The 13,696-nt window shown below is 48.7% G+C and overlaps 1 long non-coding RNA gene across 5 annotated transcripts; it reads right to left on the minus strand.

Moving 5' to 3' along the window:
• Positions 1 to 371: 371 nt before the first annotated feature.
• On the minus strand, positions 372 to 11,843 carry LOC130141409 (uncharacterized). 5 transcript variants are annotated; one of them, XR_008819057.1, is made up of 4 exons: positions 11,651 to 11,843; positions 8,738 to 9,676; positions 3,251 to 7,118; positions 372 to 2,100 (listed from the first exon to the last, which is right to left on the minus strand). It is a non-coding gene; the product is annotated as an uncharacterized LOC130141409 (long non-coding RNA). The 5 variants fall into 5 exon arrangements; XR_008819056.1 differs by having other exon boundaries at positions 11,531 to 11,843; XR_008819058.1 differs by lacking the exon at positions 11,651 to 11,843 and having other exon boundaries at positions 3,251 to 3,613; positions 4,314 to 7,118; positions 8,738 to 8,992.
• Between the last annotated feature and the right edge of the window lie 1,853 nt (positions 11,844 to 13,696).

A 13,696-nucleotide genomic window follows, 5' to 3' on the forward strand; every position in this document is an offset into this window, starting at 1 on the left:
AGCCCCGTGCCCATCCCGCAGCCCCTGCCCGGCCGCAGCCCACCGCAGCATCTCAGCCGCCGGCCGGCTGGAGAAGGGCTGGCGCCTGCCGCTCCGCCGCCGTTTTGCGCTGCTCTCCGGGCTGGGCAGCGCCTGAGGTCTCTGCCGGCATCGCTGGGGCGCGGCTGTGCGGTGATGGGCGGGTGAAGCACTGAAGAAGCGGAGAAAAGCCTCCTCCGACACCCGGTGCGGGGCTGGACGTGCCACGGTGCGGGGGAGGCGAAGTGGCTCAGCTGGGGCGGGGGCGCAGCACCAGCGAAGGGGGGTGCCGCTGTGCCTGGACCTGGGGGTCTGCAGCGGCAAGCAGAGGTCTGTAACCCTGAGAAGGGAGGTGGGAGGCAGGTCTCGTTTATTAGCAGTGATAAGTGACCCTTTTCCTTTCCTTCTTGGGGAACGGGTAACAGCATTTTCACTGGTCACTCCAGGATTATTGTTCCTGGGAAGGGACAAAATACAACACTCCCAGAGCTGGAACTGTAATCATACAAAGGATGTAACAAAAGAGAAGCACAATTCATAAGAAAAGCTGAGTTTGTGACTGTGGTCTGATTTGTGTCAAGTCTTGTGTGTGTCCAGGCAGACAGGAACAGGCAGGTAGGATGGAGGGAGCAGGGGCATGTGCTATGTTCCTGGCCAGATCGCCAAGCTGTGCCTGATTTTTTCCCTCCTGCTGTTACAGCACTTATGGTAGAGCTGATGCAGCCTTGTCACAGAGTCTCTTCTCAGTAAAGAAGCACACGTGGTGCTGAGGACAGAGTGAGGCTCAGCAGGGGAGAGTGAGTGCTGCGGCAGGCTCAGTGGGGCTAAACAAGTCCAACACTTGGTGACATGGGCACTGGGACTGTGGATGTGCAGTGGGGGAACACTGCAGGGAACGCAGACAGGAAGGCTGCAGTTGATGGGAAGGCTTTGGAGAAGCTGCCATGGAGGCAGAGCTGAGGGTGGGTGGGCAAGACAGCTCTTGGGAGCGCCTTCTGGGGATGGAGTCTGTAGAGCTATAATGGGGGTAAGCAAGGCAGGAGCCTGACAGGAGAGAGGCGTGTGGAGGTAGGTGGGAAGGGTAAGCCTGACAGGATGGCTCTGGCCTTCCTTTGCTCCTCTTTGCCATCCATGGCACCCATTTGGCTTCATCTGTCTTGCCTATGGGCGTTCTGACTTCCAAGCTCTTACTCACCTTATTCCTACTGCTTGAAATGCACGATACATCCATCATTGTGCCATTACAACAGTCACCTCATGAGCACCAGCTGAAATCAGCAATCCCTTCTGCATGTATCAGATGTCTTGCCATGCTCTCCATGCATGCAATTACTGTGGTGTGCTTTTGTGCCATAGTTTTCTTGCCAGCTGTCTTGGCTCTGGTTGCCTCAGGTTGCTAGGCTGTCTTTGCATGGGGGCCCATGCTTTCTGTGGCCTTCAGTGTGCCCCGAAGCCCTCTGTGTTCCTTTCAAAGCAACCCACACCTTGCACAGATCAAGTGTGCTCTGTTGTGTAGAGTGGTGCACTGTGGCATTCCAGGTTTGTAGACTCTTCTGTCCATCATTCTTCCCACCGGTCACCTTTGTTTTGCTGGCTGGTCTCTAAGGCAGCACACTATAACGCTTTCCTACCTGCCTGTACTGATGTCTCTACTGTGGTCATCTAGGCTGAAGTTTTTCTGTCTCTTGATGACTGCCCTCTCAGCTCTGCTGGCCTTTCTCTGGTGGGAAGTACTTGCTGACCTGTCTTGCCTGGCTGTCTGGGCTCTGGGCTCATGTTTTGCCACCTGCATCGTGATCTTCATGGCCTAGGTCTTTTGGGTTAGCCATCTTGCTAACGATTTTCTTATGAGCAGCACTCTCTGCCCCTCCTTCCTTCTTTTATCTGCTGCAGGACACCTGTGCTACACTGTTGTGTTTTTTCTGGCTGCTGTTCTTTTCTGTGCTTATTGTGGTTCTTCTCATGGCCTATCCTTCAATCTAGCACAGAGTTTCTTCAGGAGTGTTCTTATACTGCTCTGTGATTTTTGTTGCTGCTTTGTCTTCTTCCTGGCCTGGGGTTGTCTTGCCTATAGATTTCCAGCTGTGGAAGCAAATAATGCTCATCAACAGTGTATGGAGGAAAGAGGAAATAATGGGAGGGCACAAAGCGGATGTAAGGAGCAGGGGCAGAGGCATAAGAAGTTGCAGGGTAGGGTCGCTGTCAGGGAAGGCATCAACATGTTATTTTCGTTCAGACAGCATGTTGCATGGTACTGGTGGCTGTCATTCATGGACAAGGAGATAAATGCCTGGCCCTGTCTTCACAGGCACCACAACTGATAGTGGCAGAGCAGCTTGGCTGGCAGCCTGGGCTAGTTTCTTCTGGCTGGTGGTGGACAAGTGCCAGGGCAAGAGAGCTCCTCTAAGTTGCCTGGGGCACTTGTGATCCTCATGTCTGCTGATAATAATACCACCACAGAGTACCAGGGAAAGAAGAGGTGGCACTGCACAGCACCATTACCAGGCAGGGCAAGGTCTGTCTGGAGGACCTATTTGATTTTCCCTGGCTTTTCTGCTCACCTTCTAGTCTGAGGTTTCTCCCCAAAGTGTATGGTTGCCTGCTGCAGCTGCAGAGGCAGGTGTAAGCAGACCTACAGGCCCAGACTCAGAGCCTGGGCTACAGCTTCATCAACTGTACTGGGGTGGGTGACGTCAAAAAGGCCATCAGCATCCTCAGCTGCAGACCAAGATCACCAAAGTGCCAGACACCAGTGGGTCCCCTGCAGGGGACAGATGCCAGTGTCTCTTGGGGGGTGATCATAGAAGTGGACCCCAGGGGGGTCCTTCAGTGTGTGTGTGTGTGGATGCTGGGGTCCCTGGTGGGGCGTGTGTACCTGTGTGTGCACGTGTGGGAGGTGGTGATGCCTGGGTCCTCAGTGCTGATAGTCCCCCCTCAGTGTCCTATGCCCAGCCTAGCTTGGTCTCCATCCATGATGCCAACCTCTACATGAGTGGCTTCCCCAAGACATGGGGCAGGAAATCGAGCAGCTGTTCTCCCAGTACTGCTATATCACCGCCTCCTGCATCCTCATCAACCAGAACACAGATGCGTCCAGATGGCTGGGTCTCCCCCCAGGGATGAGGGGCTGCCCAGATGCCTGGGTCCTCAGTAGGGTCTATAGAGGGGGGAACTGTTCCTGGATCCCATGGGTGGGCAGTGGGGTGTCTAGGAGAGGGAGTTCCTCAGATACCTGGGTCCTGCAGGAGGGTCTGTGGAGGGGATTTCCTGGATGCCTGGCTCCTGCGTGTGTGCAGCAGTCTCAGGGTTCTGCTGCCTGGATTCCCTGCACAGAGGTGTCTCAAGGAGGGTAGGCTTCATCTGCATTGACAAGCACATGGAGGCAGAGGAGGCTGTCCAGGAGCTGTGCAGTCAGAAACTGCTGAGTGCCACTGAACCCATCCCTGTCAAGTTTGCCAACAGCCACGGCCAGATTTGGCTCATTTTGTCCCCAGCCTGGTGCCAAGTGGGGACTGTGCCCATCTCTCCTCAGGCCCAGAAGTCCAGGGGAGTGTCTGCTTGCTCTTCTCTTTTTTCCTGTTTTTGGAAGGGGAAGCTTTTTTGGGAGAAAGAACAAACAATAATGAATAATAATAATAATAATAATAATGGTAGCACTAATGGTAGCAATGTGAGAGGCCAACACAGTATGTGGTGACTCCCCCAGAGTGACAAGAGACAAACCCATCTAGTTTTACAAGAGAAGGGGGGAAAAAAAAGAAAGAAAAAAATCCTCTGAAGTCTCCCATAACCACCCCTTGGACCGAAGCTGTGGGAGGTGGGAATCTGTCATGTGCCCCTCTAGTTGTCTGGAAGCAGGGCCAGAGGTTGTGACCTCAAGTGAGGTCAAAGCCTGTTTTGGCTGGGGGGTTGATGCAGTGAAGTGGCCTGAATCAGAGGCTGCCAGGAAGTCCTGCTGCCCCTGAGCCCCCAGCACCCCCAAACCAGGGGGGTCTTGTCCACACTGCCCTGTCCTCATTCTTCTCCAAATACCCTAAAATGGGTATTTTTTTTCCCCAACCTCCTCAGCTTGCTGGTATGATTTTACTTGGCTGGGTGCCCCATAGCAGCCCCACTGACATCATCATTGTCGTTATTACTCTTATTACTATTATTATTTGTCTTCTCAGTCAGAGTATTTTCTTGCTTTTCAGTGATTTTTGGTTCCTATTTATTTCAATTCTTTGTTCATTTTCTCCAGCCCTGGGACCTTCCCCTATCTGCACTCACATCCCACTTTTTGCATTGTGTCATACCTGTTTGCAGCTTTTTGTAGTTTTAACATACTGATAACGTAAATATTCCTCTTCCTCACATGTGCATGTGTCCCAAGATGGGTGAGGGACCCAGGCATCCAGGGCCACCTTGACCCCTCAGGACTTTGGAAGGACCCCCTTCTCCCTGACTTCTCTGCCTGACCTGGTGGTTGGGTCCTCCCAGATGAGCACTAGGTCAGGATGCCTGGACTCCTGGGTTGGGGCAGAGAGGAGGAGCTGGGGGCAGGACACGAAGGACCATGCAGGTGAGAACCAACTGCCCTGGATGCTTGAGGTGGGCAGTGACTGGAGAGGAGTGGCAGGCGCAGGGCAAGATGCTGAGGAGGGATGCGTCTTTCTCCCTGTCCTCTGTAGAGGCAAAAAACATTAAAGCTGTCCTGGAGCAATACTTGCCATTTTCCACATTTGCCATTTAGGTTATGAAACCACACAACTTGCCGAGAACAGTTGTGCTCACGTGGTGTTGCAGGTTAGGACTGCTTGGGCAGGTATTCCCAAAGTTGCATGCCATGCCCACAGGACAGCTGTCTGCAGAACAAAATTCAAGGACACTGGGCTTCTCAGAGGTAAGACTTGCAATTTGTTCCCCTCAAGACCCATCCATTTGCTTCTGGGCTTCTCACAATCTTTTTATTTGCTGTCTTGTTCCCTCAGAAGCCCATTTCCTTCTAACTGCCATGATTACTCTGCTTGCCTTTTCGTTACTGCAGGCTCTTTGGTAGTATCAAGATACTCATTTGTCCTTTTGCACCATTAAATCCTCTCAAAACTTCTCCACTTGCTTTTGGCACATCCCAGTGGTCTTGTTTTTGACCCCCTCAAGACCCCTTTGTTTGCCCTCAATCTCTTCAGAACTCTGACTTTCATCTACTCTTCTTCAGGACAGCTGGGCTTGTCTTTTGGAGCACCTGAGAGCCCCATGTTTACATTCATTGCACCCTCAGATCCATGCCGCCCAGCATTCTTGTTGCTTGGGGACCTGCCTATTTGTGAATCTTGCACCCCAGAGACCTCTGTTTGCCTTCTCATGATCCAGAGCCCTGCATATGCCCTCTAGTCCCTGCAGAACCTCTGTTGGTCAGCGTGCCCCACAGCCATCCTTTTGTCTCTGCACTGCAGGCACTGCTATAAGCTGCCTGAACCCCTTCATACCCTTCACGTGCCCTCCATACCCTCAATTTTCCTTCCAGGCACCAGAATCAATCTGTGTGACAAGTAGCCTTGTCAAAACCACTGGCCTTCAAAGGGGCTTCTCTGACCTGCATAGTCCTCTTAGGAGAAGGACTTCAGCATTGCTCTGCACGGGTTCATTTGTCTCTCTTAACACTCCTCCTGAGGTGTTCTGCCATTTATTTTTGTTTGAGCTTAAGTGTTACTTAAAGTGCTTGGTATGGTTTCTGTTGCTGCTACCTTCCCCCCAGCCTCCATCCTGGCATTTTTAGGGACTTATTTCTGTTAAGGGAGCCAGATGGAAAAAACTAGGAGTCTGGGTGACATAGAACTATTGCTGCTGATCTACGGTATTCACTTTGCAACTAGAGATATTTTAGAGAAAGGTTCTTACCGGATTTAATTCTGCTTTGTCATTCAGTCCTATCCAGAATGTAGTACTGCACAAGTTCAGCAACCTATGTGAATGTGTCTAGCATCACGTGTGGCAGCAAGCACTTGTCAGGTTGGGCAGACAGCTGAACGGATGCGGTGTCAGCTGTGGTTTTTGAGTGTGCCTAGCCTTGTATGTGTGGTTTTGTTTTTCCTTGCAGGTAAGAGTTGAAATAGCATTTTCCTTATTTAACGCCCCCCACCCCTCAACAATAAAACCCAGCCAGTGTTTGTTTGGTTTTTTAAATTTTTTCTTTCAGCTGTTGTTTTTTCCCTGCCCTGCCATATATAGTGTAGTGAATGATCATGGGGAGATGATTGTGGGTCTGACTGTTGAAGGGTGTGTGGAACTGAAGCAGATGGTCAGAGCAGAGGAGGATTGGGCCATGAAGCAGGTGAGTGTAACTGGTTTGTGTGAGTGTGGAATTCTAAATTCTTTTGAGAGGCTTTATAGTTTTTGGTGTCACTTGATGGGTGGAGTGTTATTCCTGTGTGCAGGTTTGGAAGGTGAGGGCCCACCACAATGTGCAGAGCTCCCTCGTTTTCCACGAGGAATCCAAATCATGGATATGATGTTGCTGTGAAGAGATAGTTGTGGAGATGCTCAGGACAGCTGTGTGTCTCAGAATAAAATCCTTTGTGCTGTGTGCGTGCATGTGCGTTCCTCCTTTGAAATAAAGGTGAGCTGACACGGTGTTTCAGTGTTATGTATCATACCTGGTGTGATATGTCTGTCCTTGCCACAGATAGTGTTCATTTCCGCCGTGTCGCCACAGCATCAGCAGCATTGTGGGTTTTGTTGGACACGCTGTTGGCAAAGCCAGTGGTTGACAGGGCTGTAGGTGTTCGGGCAGCACTGTGTCAGCTGAAGGCTCCTGAGGCATAGCAGCAATGGCCGGGTGCAGCAGGTAGTGGTGGCACAGCCACGCAGCCAGCAGGTTGCTGTTGTGCAGCTGTTGCATGTGTATTCGTCCCCCTAGGAATTTGCAGTTCCCAGAAAAAAGGGGTGGCAGAGCTGGAGGCAAGCAGGTGATGGTTAAAGGCTGCGGTGCTTGCTCAGAGGGGTTGTTCTCTGTGGAGCTTCAAACTTTGGAGCTGAAGTGCCAAACTGTCAAGTTGCCTGAGCTGGACTATAGCATTTGTCCACTCTCTGGATGTGTCGAGGCGCTCCAGTTGTCCTTCCTGGAAATGTCAATGTCCTTGGTTTCTATTATTTTGACTACTTATTTACTTTAAAACATTTAGAATAAAAAATTAAATAACAGTAAACAGAATAGTCTTTGGGAGTAAATAACGCCTATGATCTACTCTAGCTATTAAAACTTTGCAGACAGCAATTATTCCTAATTTGTATAATAAAATTACAAAAATACAGAATATAAATGATAGAGCATGATCAGAAGTAATACCTTTAGAGAAAAAACTCTGGTTAACATTTAGAAAAAAAATGTGTGCCAGTTAATCCACTTAGTAAAGCAACAATTATAATGTTAAGAGTGTAAATAAATAAAAGTAGTATTATTTAGGAGTCAGTAATGGCTAAATTTAATTGCAGCTATTAATGAACCAGGCAGTAATTAGTCCCAATCTGTATTAATTAAAACAATTAATAATTTAGAAATCCTTTTAAAGTGACAAAGATAGAAAACTAATTGCAAGTCATTAATAGCTGAATTTAAACATCGTAGTGATTAAAGAAATTGCAGACATTAATGACTCCAATTGGAACCAAAATAATAAAGTTTTAGATTTTAAAAAAATCGAATTGGAAACTAATTGGGAGTCTTGAATGCTCAAATTATAACACAGCCATACGTAAGTTTGGAGGTAATGACAACTCCTACTTAGAACCAAACACAGTAATCAAAGCTTTAGATTTTTAAATAAGGAGAAATATAAATGAATCATTAATAATGCTTAAATGTAGATATAAAAAAAATTCCCAAGTGGTAATGATTCCCCACCAGAACTAACATAAAATTAAAAGATTTAATGTAAAAGTAAAATTAGAAAACTAACAGTAAGTCATGACTGCGTAAATTTAAACAGACTTTTTTTTGGGGGGACACTAGTCATTTGTACTAATTACTTCCAAGTAGAGCTAAAATAAAAATAATGCAAATTGAATATGATTAATGAAAAGTTTAAATTTAATTTTAAAAACATTTAGAGCACTAACTGGGCATCGTTAATGCCTATTATTTAATTAATAACAGCAATGTTAAATTTATGCATTAACGATACCCAAGCAGTATTATCATAATAAAATTTTCCAGGTATGAAGTAGAAATAGAATACTAACTGGGAGTTTATTGTAATAATCTCTTATTGTAATTATGGTAATTAAAAATGCACTTCTAATTAGGTTTCCAATTCATAACCTGAAATAATGATTTAGAGTGGTAATTAACATTTCCTTTGGTGTCAGTTTGGTTTTAGCGCTCCTTTTCCGTTTTTCCTGCTGCAGGAGTAAATGGAGCAGTCTTTGCATTCACTGGGTTTTCTAATGGTAAACTAATCAATTAAGCCATTTGAATAATATCTAATTCAAGAATAAGATAAAATACACGGAATGAATTAATTGCACCCAAGGAGCATTCCATTTAAGTGCTGCACCAGCGATAAGACTTGGGACCCCTTTTGTATTTTTTTTTCTAACTAGTCATGCATTTGTGCACCCGTACCTGCCGTTCTAATTTGGGGTAACTACTGATCAGAATAATCATGAGAACAGACTGTCGTAACCTATAATTAGCAATAAATTAAATAGCAATTATTAAAGATGCAAATAACGCAACTACCCAAACGACGGCGTCGTCGTGTAGTGTCGCGTACCGTCCCGTCCCCGGTCACGCCTCACATTAACACCCCCTCGCACCCACCGAGCAGCAGCGGCAGGCAGTGACATGCCGCACGGAGGAGGAGGCCCGGGAGGCCGAGGAGGCCCGGGAGGCCCGCGTCCGCCGCACCAACAGGTACCGCCGCGCTCCCCGTCCAGGAGCTCCCGTTTCTGGACGCCCCCGGGAGTGCCAGGTACTCCTCCGGAAGTCACTCTCTATGGGCCGGCAGTCCTCCAGGATACCGGAAGGGCCCATCACTCCTCCGGAAGTCGCTCTCTATGGGCCGGCAGTCCTCCAGGATACCGGAAGGGCCCATCACTCCTCCGGAAGTCGCGCTCTATGGGCCGGCAGGCCGCCCGGGGCCCTGGCGTTGCCTAAGTCGTACCCGAGCTACCCACGCTCCTCCAAAACTCGAGGGTGTCTCCCGCGGGGCTTCCCTCGCATCACTCCCCCCCCCCTCCCCGCGGCGTCCGTGGGCCGCTCACTCGCTCCACACTGCTGCTTTCTCCAGCTGTTGGGCTCCCTGTGAAAGGGTTAAGGCCTGAAGAACAAGGAAGATGTTTTAAATACTTTAGATAACTTAGCTGAGCAAAAGGGGCTCCAGATGGCTGTGAGAGTGTTACCAAAAATTGGGAATCAAACCTCTTAACACCACTGTAGCATTAAGAAGCAGGCGCTCCTTTATTGTAGCACTGGGTGCTCAGTGGCATCTCCACAAACCAAGCACACCTGTGTAGATTTTACCATTACATTTATACACAAAATTGCAAGGTCATACACTCCCAATTACAATGATTGGTTAGTAATTTGCATAGAATTGTAATATTCGCTGTGTCATCCTTTTCTGTTACTACGCTTGTGCAGGGGAAAGGTCTTCACCTGGGCAAGGGTCTTCTTGACCTGTGGGTGTGATTTTTTTAGTATTATAATGAAGGCAGCTCACTTCAAGGCACCTTAAAATTTAGTTTTGTTGCCAAGTTGGAAGGCTGGATATCGGCCTTGCCAATCTGTTCGATAACACATCCTATGCACAATAGAACCTGGGTGTTCTGGTTATGGTCTAGAGAGTAAAGACTAAGGGTATTATGGTCTATATCACAGGGACTTCAAGCAACAGTCTTGGATAACTAGCAGCACAGCGATTCATATGTCCTTAGTTAATAAGTGCTAACATATTTCTATCATGAAGGTTAACTCCTTGGAATCAAAATGTACTTATAACTAACTGTTACGTAAACATAAAATATAAAAAGATTCAGTAAGATCTTAAGATAATCTGCAACAAGAGGAGGAGGTGCCTGGATAACAGGTGTGCAGGTCCATAAAGATAAGAAAGTTACGAGAGAATGGCAACAGCCTGGGAGGACATGGTCTGCAGAACTGAGATTGCGCAGAAGTCAGTCAGTCAGGGGATGCGGTGAATACGACTACAAACCTTCATCTGAAGACCCCGATGACCACCCAAAGACCACCAGGGAAGATGACTGCATGCGGATCAGGCATTTAAATCTCATGTTTATGTAACTGAGTTATTGGAAATCTTATGGATATGTATAACTTTACGGTATATAGTCTCTGAAAGCTTGCCAGATTGTTGGAGCACTTATGGTGGAGCTATCCCCAGCGCTGCAATAAAGGATGCCTTGCTTAATAACAGCCTGCTGTTACTGAGCTTTATTATGTGGGACTGCTAACCCCGCTGCACCTAGCTTCTCACTTTGGTGAGGGAAGTTAGAAAGCAAGGGAGTTTGGATTCTGCTGATCTTTGTATCACCTGTCACAATCCTTCTCTGCGGTCCCGTTCCCTACCTCATGCCCTCTTGCTACACCTCCCTGCCCAGCCGACTGCCATTTCCCTTCTCTCTTCCAGTGCCCTGCACTCTGCTTCTCAGTTTTGGCAGCCTCCACCTCTGCCCAGCAGCCCATCACTCCAGGAGCTGACTGGCCAACTGTCTGTTCCCCACCGGACTGGTGAGTGTGGCTCCAGGAGCAACTGCCAAGATATCCTGCGGCAAGGGGAGTGTTGGAGCCCCCGAGCCCCCAAGCACGCTTGCTCCCAGGACTCGGAGCATAACTGAATAACCACTTGCTGTTTCCTTTGCCCTTCTGACTGTGTTTGCACTCATATACACCAGGCAAGGGGCTGTGAAGGAGCCCAAAGGAGGAGATGAAGTGCTGTGGGGGTTGGGCAATAGCCTCCTGTTGTTGCTGGTCTGCAGCTGTGGGCCAGGGCTGGGGGAGCCCCAGGTGCAGGCAGTGAGGCAACAGACACCCCCTGTAAGGGGTGGCTGCTGTTGGAGGGTCTGGTGCTGTCCTGCCCTGGATGGCCATGGAGGGGCCCGTGTGAGGAGTGGAGCAGTCACTGAGCACTGCTGGGCTGCGGCTGCACTGAGGAAGGTGAGCGGGGAACCAAATGATCAACTGGCAGGTCCTGGGGAACGCCCCGAGGAGGGTGGCAGTGATGGTGGGGTCTGAGAGGCACAGAGCGGTGGGGGTGCCACGCCATGCTGTGTCGGAGCCAGCAGTGAGGGCTGCCAGGAGCTTGGCAGTGGGGACAAAGGGGAGCTGTGCTGTGTTGGAACCGGTGGTGAGGGCTGCCAGGAGACAGGCGATGGGGAAGCAGGAGGGGAGCTGCCCAGAGCCGCAGTGGTGGATGCCGTTGACTGCACCTGCCTTGGGCTCGTGTGGATTGTCTTTGCCTGGCCTTGCTCTCCTTGTAGTGTGGGCGCAAGAAGGGGCAGGTGGAGCACTTACTGGCTGTGGACAGGAGCTGCTTTGGCTGAAGCTGGACAGGCCAGAGAAAGCTGGAGAAGGATCACATCTTCAAGAAAGGCAGGAAGGAGGATCCAGGAACTACAGGCCTGTCAGCCTCACCTCAGCCCAGGGAAGGTTATAGAACAGATCATCCTGAGTGCCATCATGCGGCATGTGCAGAACAACTGGGGGATTAGACCCAGACAGTGTGGGAAAGGCAGGTCCTGCTTGATGAATCTGATCTTCTATGACAAGATGACCTGTCTAGTGGATGAAGGAAAGGCTGTGGGTGTTGCCTGCCTGGACCTTAGTAAAGCCTTTGACACAGTCTCCCACAGTATTCTCCTGGAGAAACTGGGTGCTCATGGCTTGGATGAGTGTGCTCTGCACTGGGTTAAAAGCTGGCTGGGCAGCTGAGCCCAAAGGGTGGTATTAGAAGAAAGAAACTTGTAACTAATCCTGTGTATGATGAATGAATATGCAATGTACTATGAAGTATAAAAAGTGGACAGATGAAGGGAGAAATTAGGGAAGACTCCATCAGAACTTCTGGGATCCGTTGATGGGCTGAACCTGTCTTCTTCCCCATAGGGACACCTATCGGGTAAGAACTTTGTTTTATGCATGCTAAATAACTAACTCACGCTAGCTGTTATTAGCAATTATAATTTAGTTGTATGTATTTTAGTTGTATATAATTCAAAGCTTGTTTTTGCAGACAGGTCCTATCACTGGTAATCATGAACTTTAATTTGTCACGATTTCCTATTAATAAAGAGTGTTATTCCGTGAACTGTTGATGTGAGTCCTCTGTGGGCGCTGGCAGTTGCCAGCAGTGGGTAACACAAACAAAGCAGGAAGACCTGCTGAGGGGTCCCCTTAATGCTGCTACAGTCGAATTACCCTTCGATCCAGTGGGACTTTTCAGTGAAGGGTCCCTGTATTGGGATGCTGACAGACTGGTCAGGAACAAGGGTCTCTGCTTTCCTGGGGCGCTAACAGACAAACACCTGAGAGGATTGCATACCGCTCCCCCACCCCCCCCTTCATGTGACAACATGGCACACACCTTGGGAGAAGCAGGGAACGAGGTCTGAAAGAAGCCCACACTTTCCTTGGTAGAGTAGTGGAGCATCAAAGGATGGAACACATGAGGGCACTTCAGCAAAGGAGTTATGAGTCTAGTTAACAGAAGACAGTTCCTCCACCCTGGGATGCCTGACCAAAAATGTGTATGTGGGTGAGAGTGGAGGGAGAGGCTGCGTTAGGACGGATGCCTAGGAAGAGGTATTTCAGCACTGGTGGGCAGACACGGAAGATCAGGTGCTCACGCAGGTACAACATGCAGTACTGACAACTGGGAACACTACTCAAGCCAGTACCGTAGGAGCTAGAAGACAACACTTGATGAAAAAGATCTGAAGTGTTTCCAACTCACCATCTTGACACTCCAAACAAGCCACAGCTCAGGAAATCAGAATTAAGACGCAAGGCTGAATGTACCTGCTAGCCCCTCTGGCAAATTCAGTTGTCTGAGAGGTCCCAGACATCTTGTTGTTGAGACAGGTGTTGGAAAATCCAGATCTGATGGTACTGACTTCACATCCCTAAACACGCCCTGTTCCCAGAACTCTCCTCTCACATCAGGACTGGCAGTGTTATCTCACGCACCAGCTTCAAGCAAGCAAGAGGCATTTGCTCATACTCTACAGTGACCAAAGGTTCTGAAGACACACAGACTGAAAAGTCAGGACAGCATTACTGTTAGATTGCAACACTACCAGAATCGTTCCCAGTTTGTACTGAAGTACAACAGTAAGTCATAACACATAAAATGCAGAGAAGAGGTTTATGTAGCCAAGGACCACTTACTCCAACTTGTAACTGATCAATCACCTGAAATCTATGAATCGGGTATGCATTAACATGCACAAAGCAAACGTAGTAAAACGCAAGTTTAGGCTTAAGGGTCAAGTCAGTGGAGCCTTCCCTGGAGAGAGGCTCTTTCCTCTAACCAGCTCGTCGCATTGTCAGCCTCCTAGGATTTAAAGATGCAACCAAAGTAAAGTTCTGCCAGAGCAGCTGCTTGATTTCTAGTAGGAAAAGCCTGTTCGCTCAGCTGCTTTGCTCCTGAAATGCATCAATGAGTCCTTGTCCCAATTTCAG

Source organism: Falco biarmicus, chromosome 19 (genome assembly GCF_023638135.1).
Source record: "Falco biarmicus isolate bFalBia1 chromosome 19, bFalBia1.pri, whole genome shotgun sequence".
Lineage (NCBI taxonomy): Eukaryota > Metazoa > Chordata > Aves > Falconiformes > Falconidae > Falco > Falco biarmicus.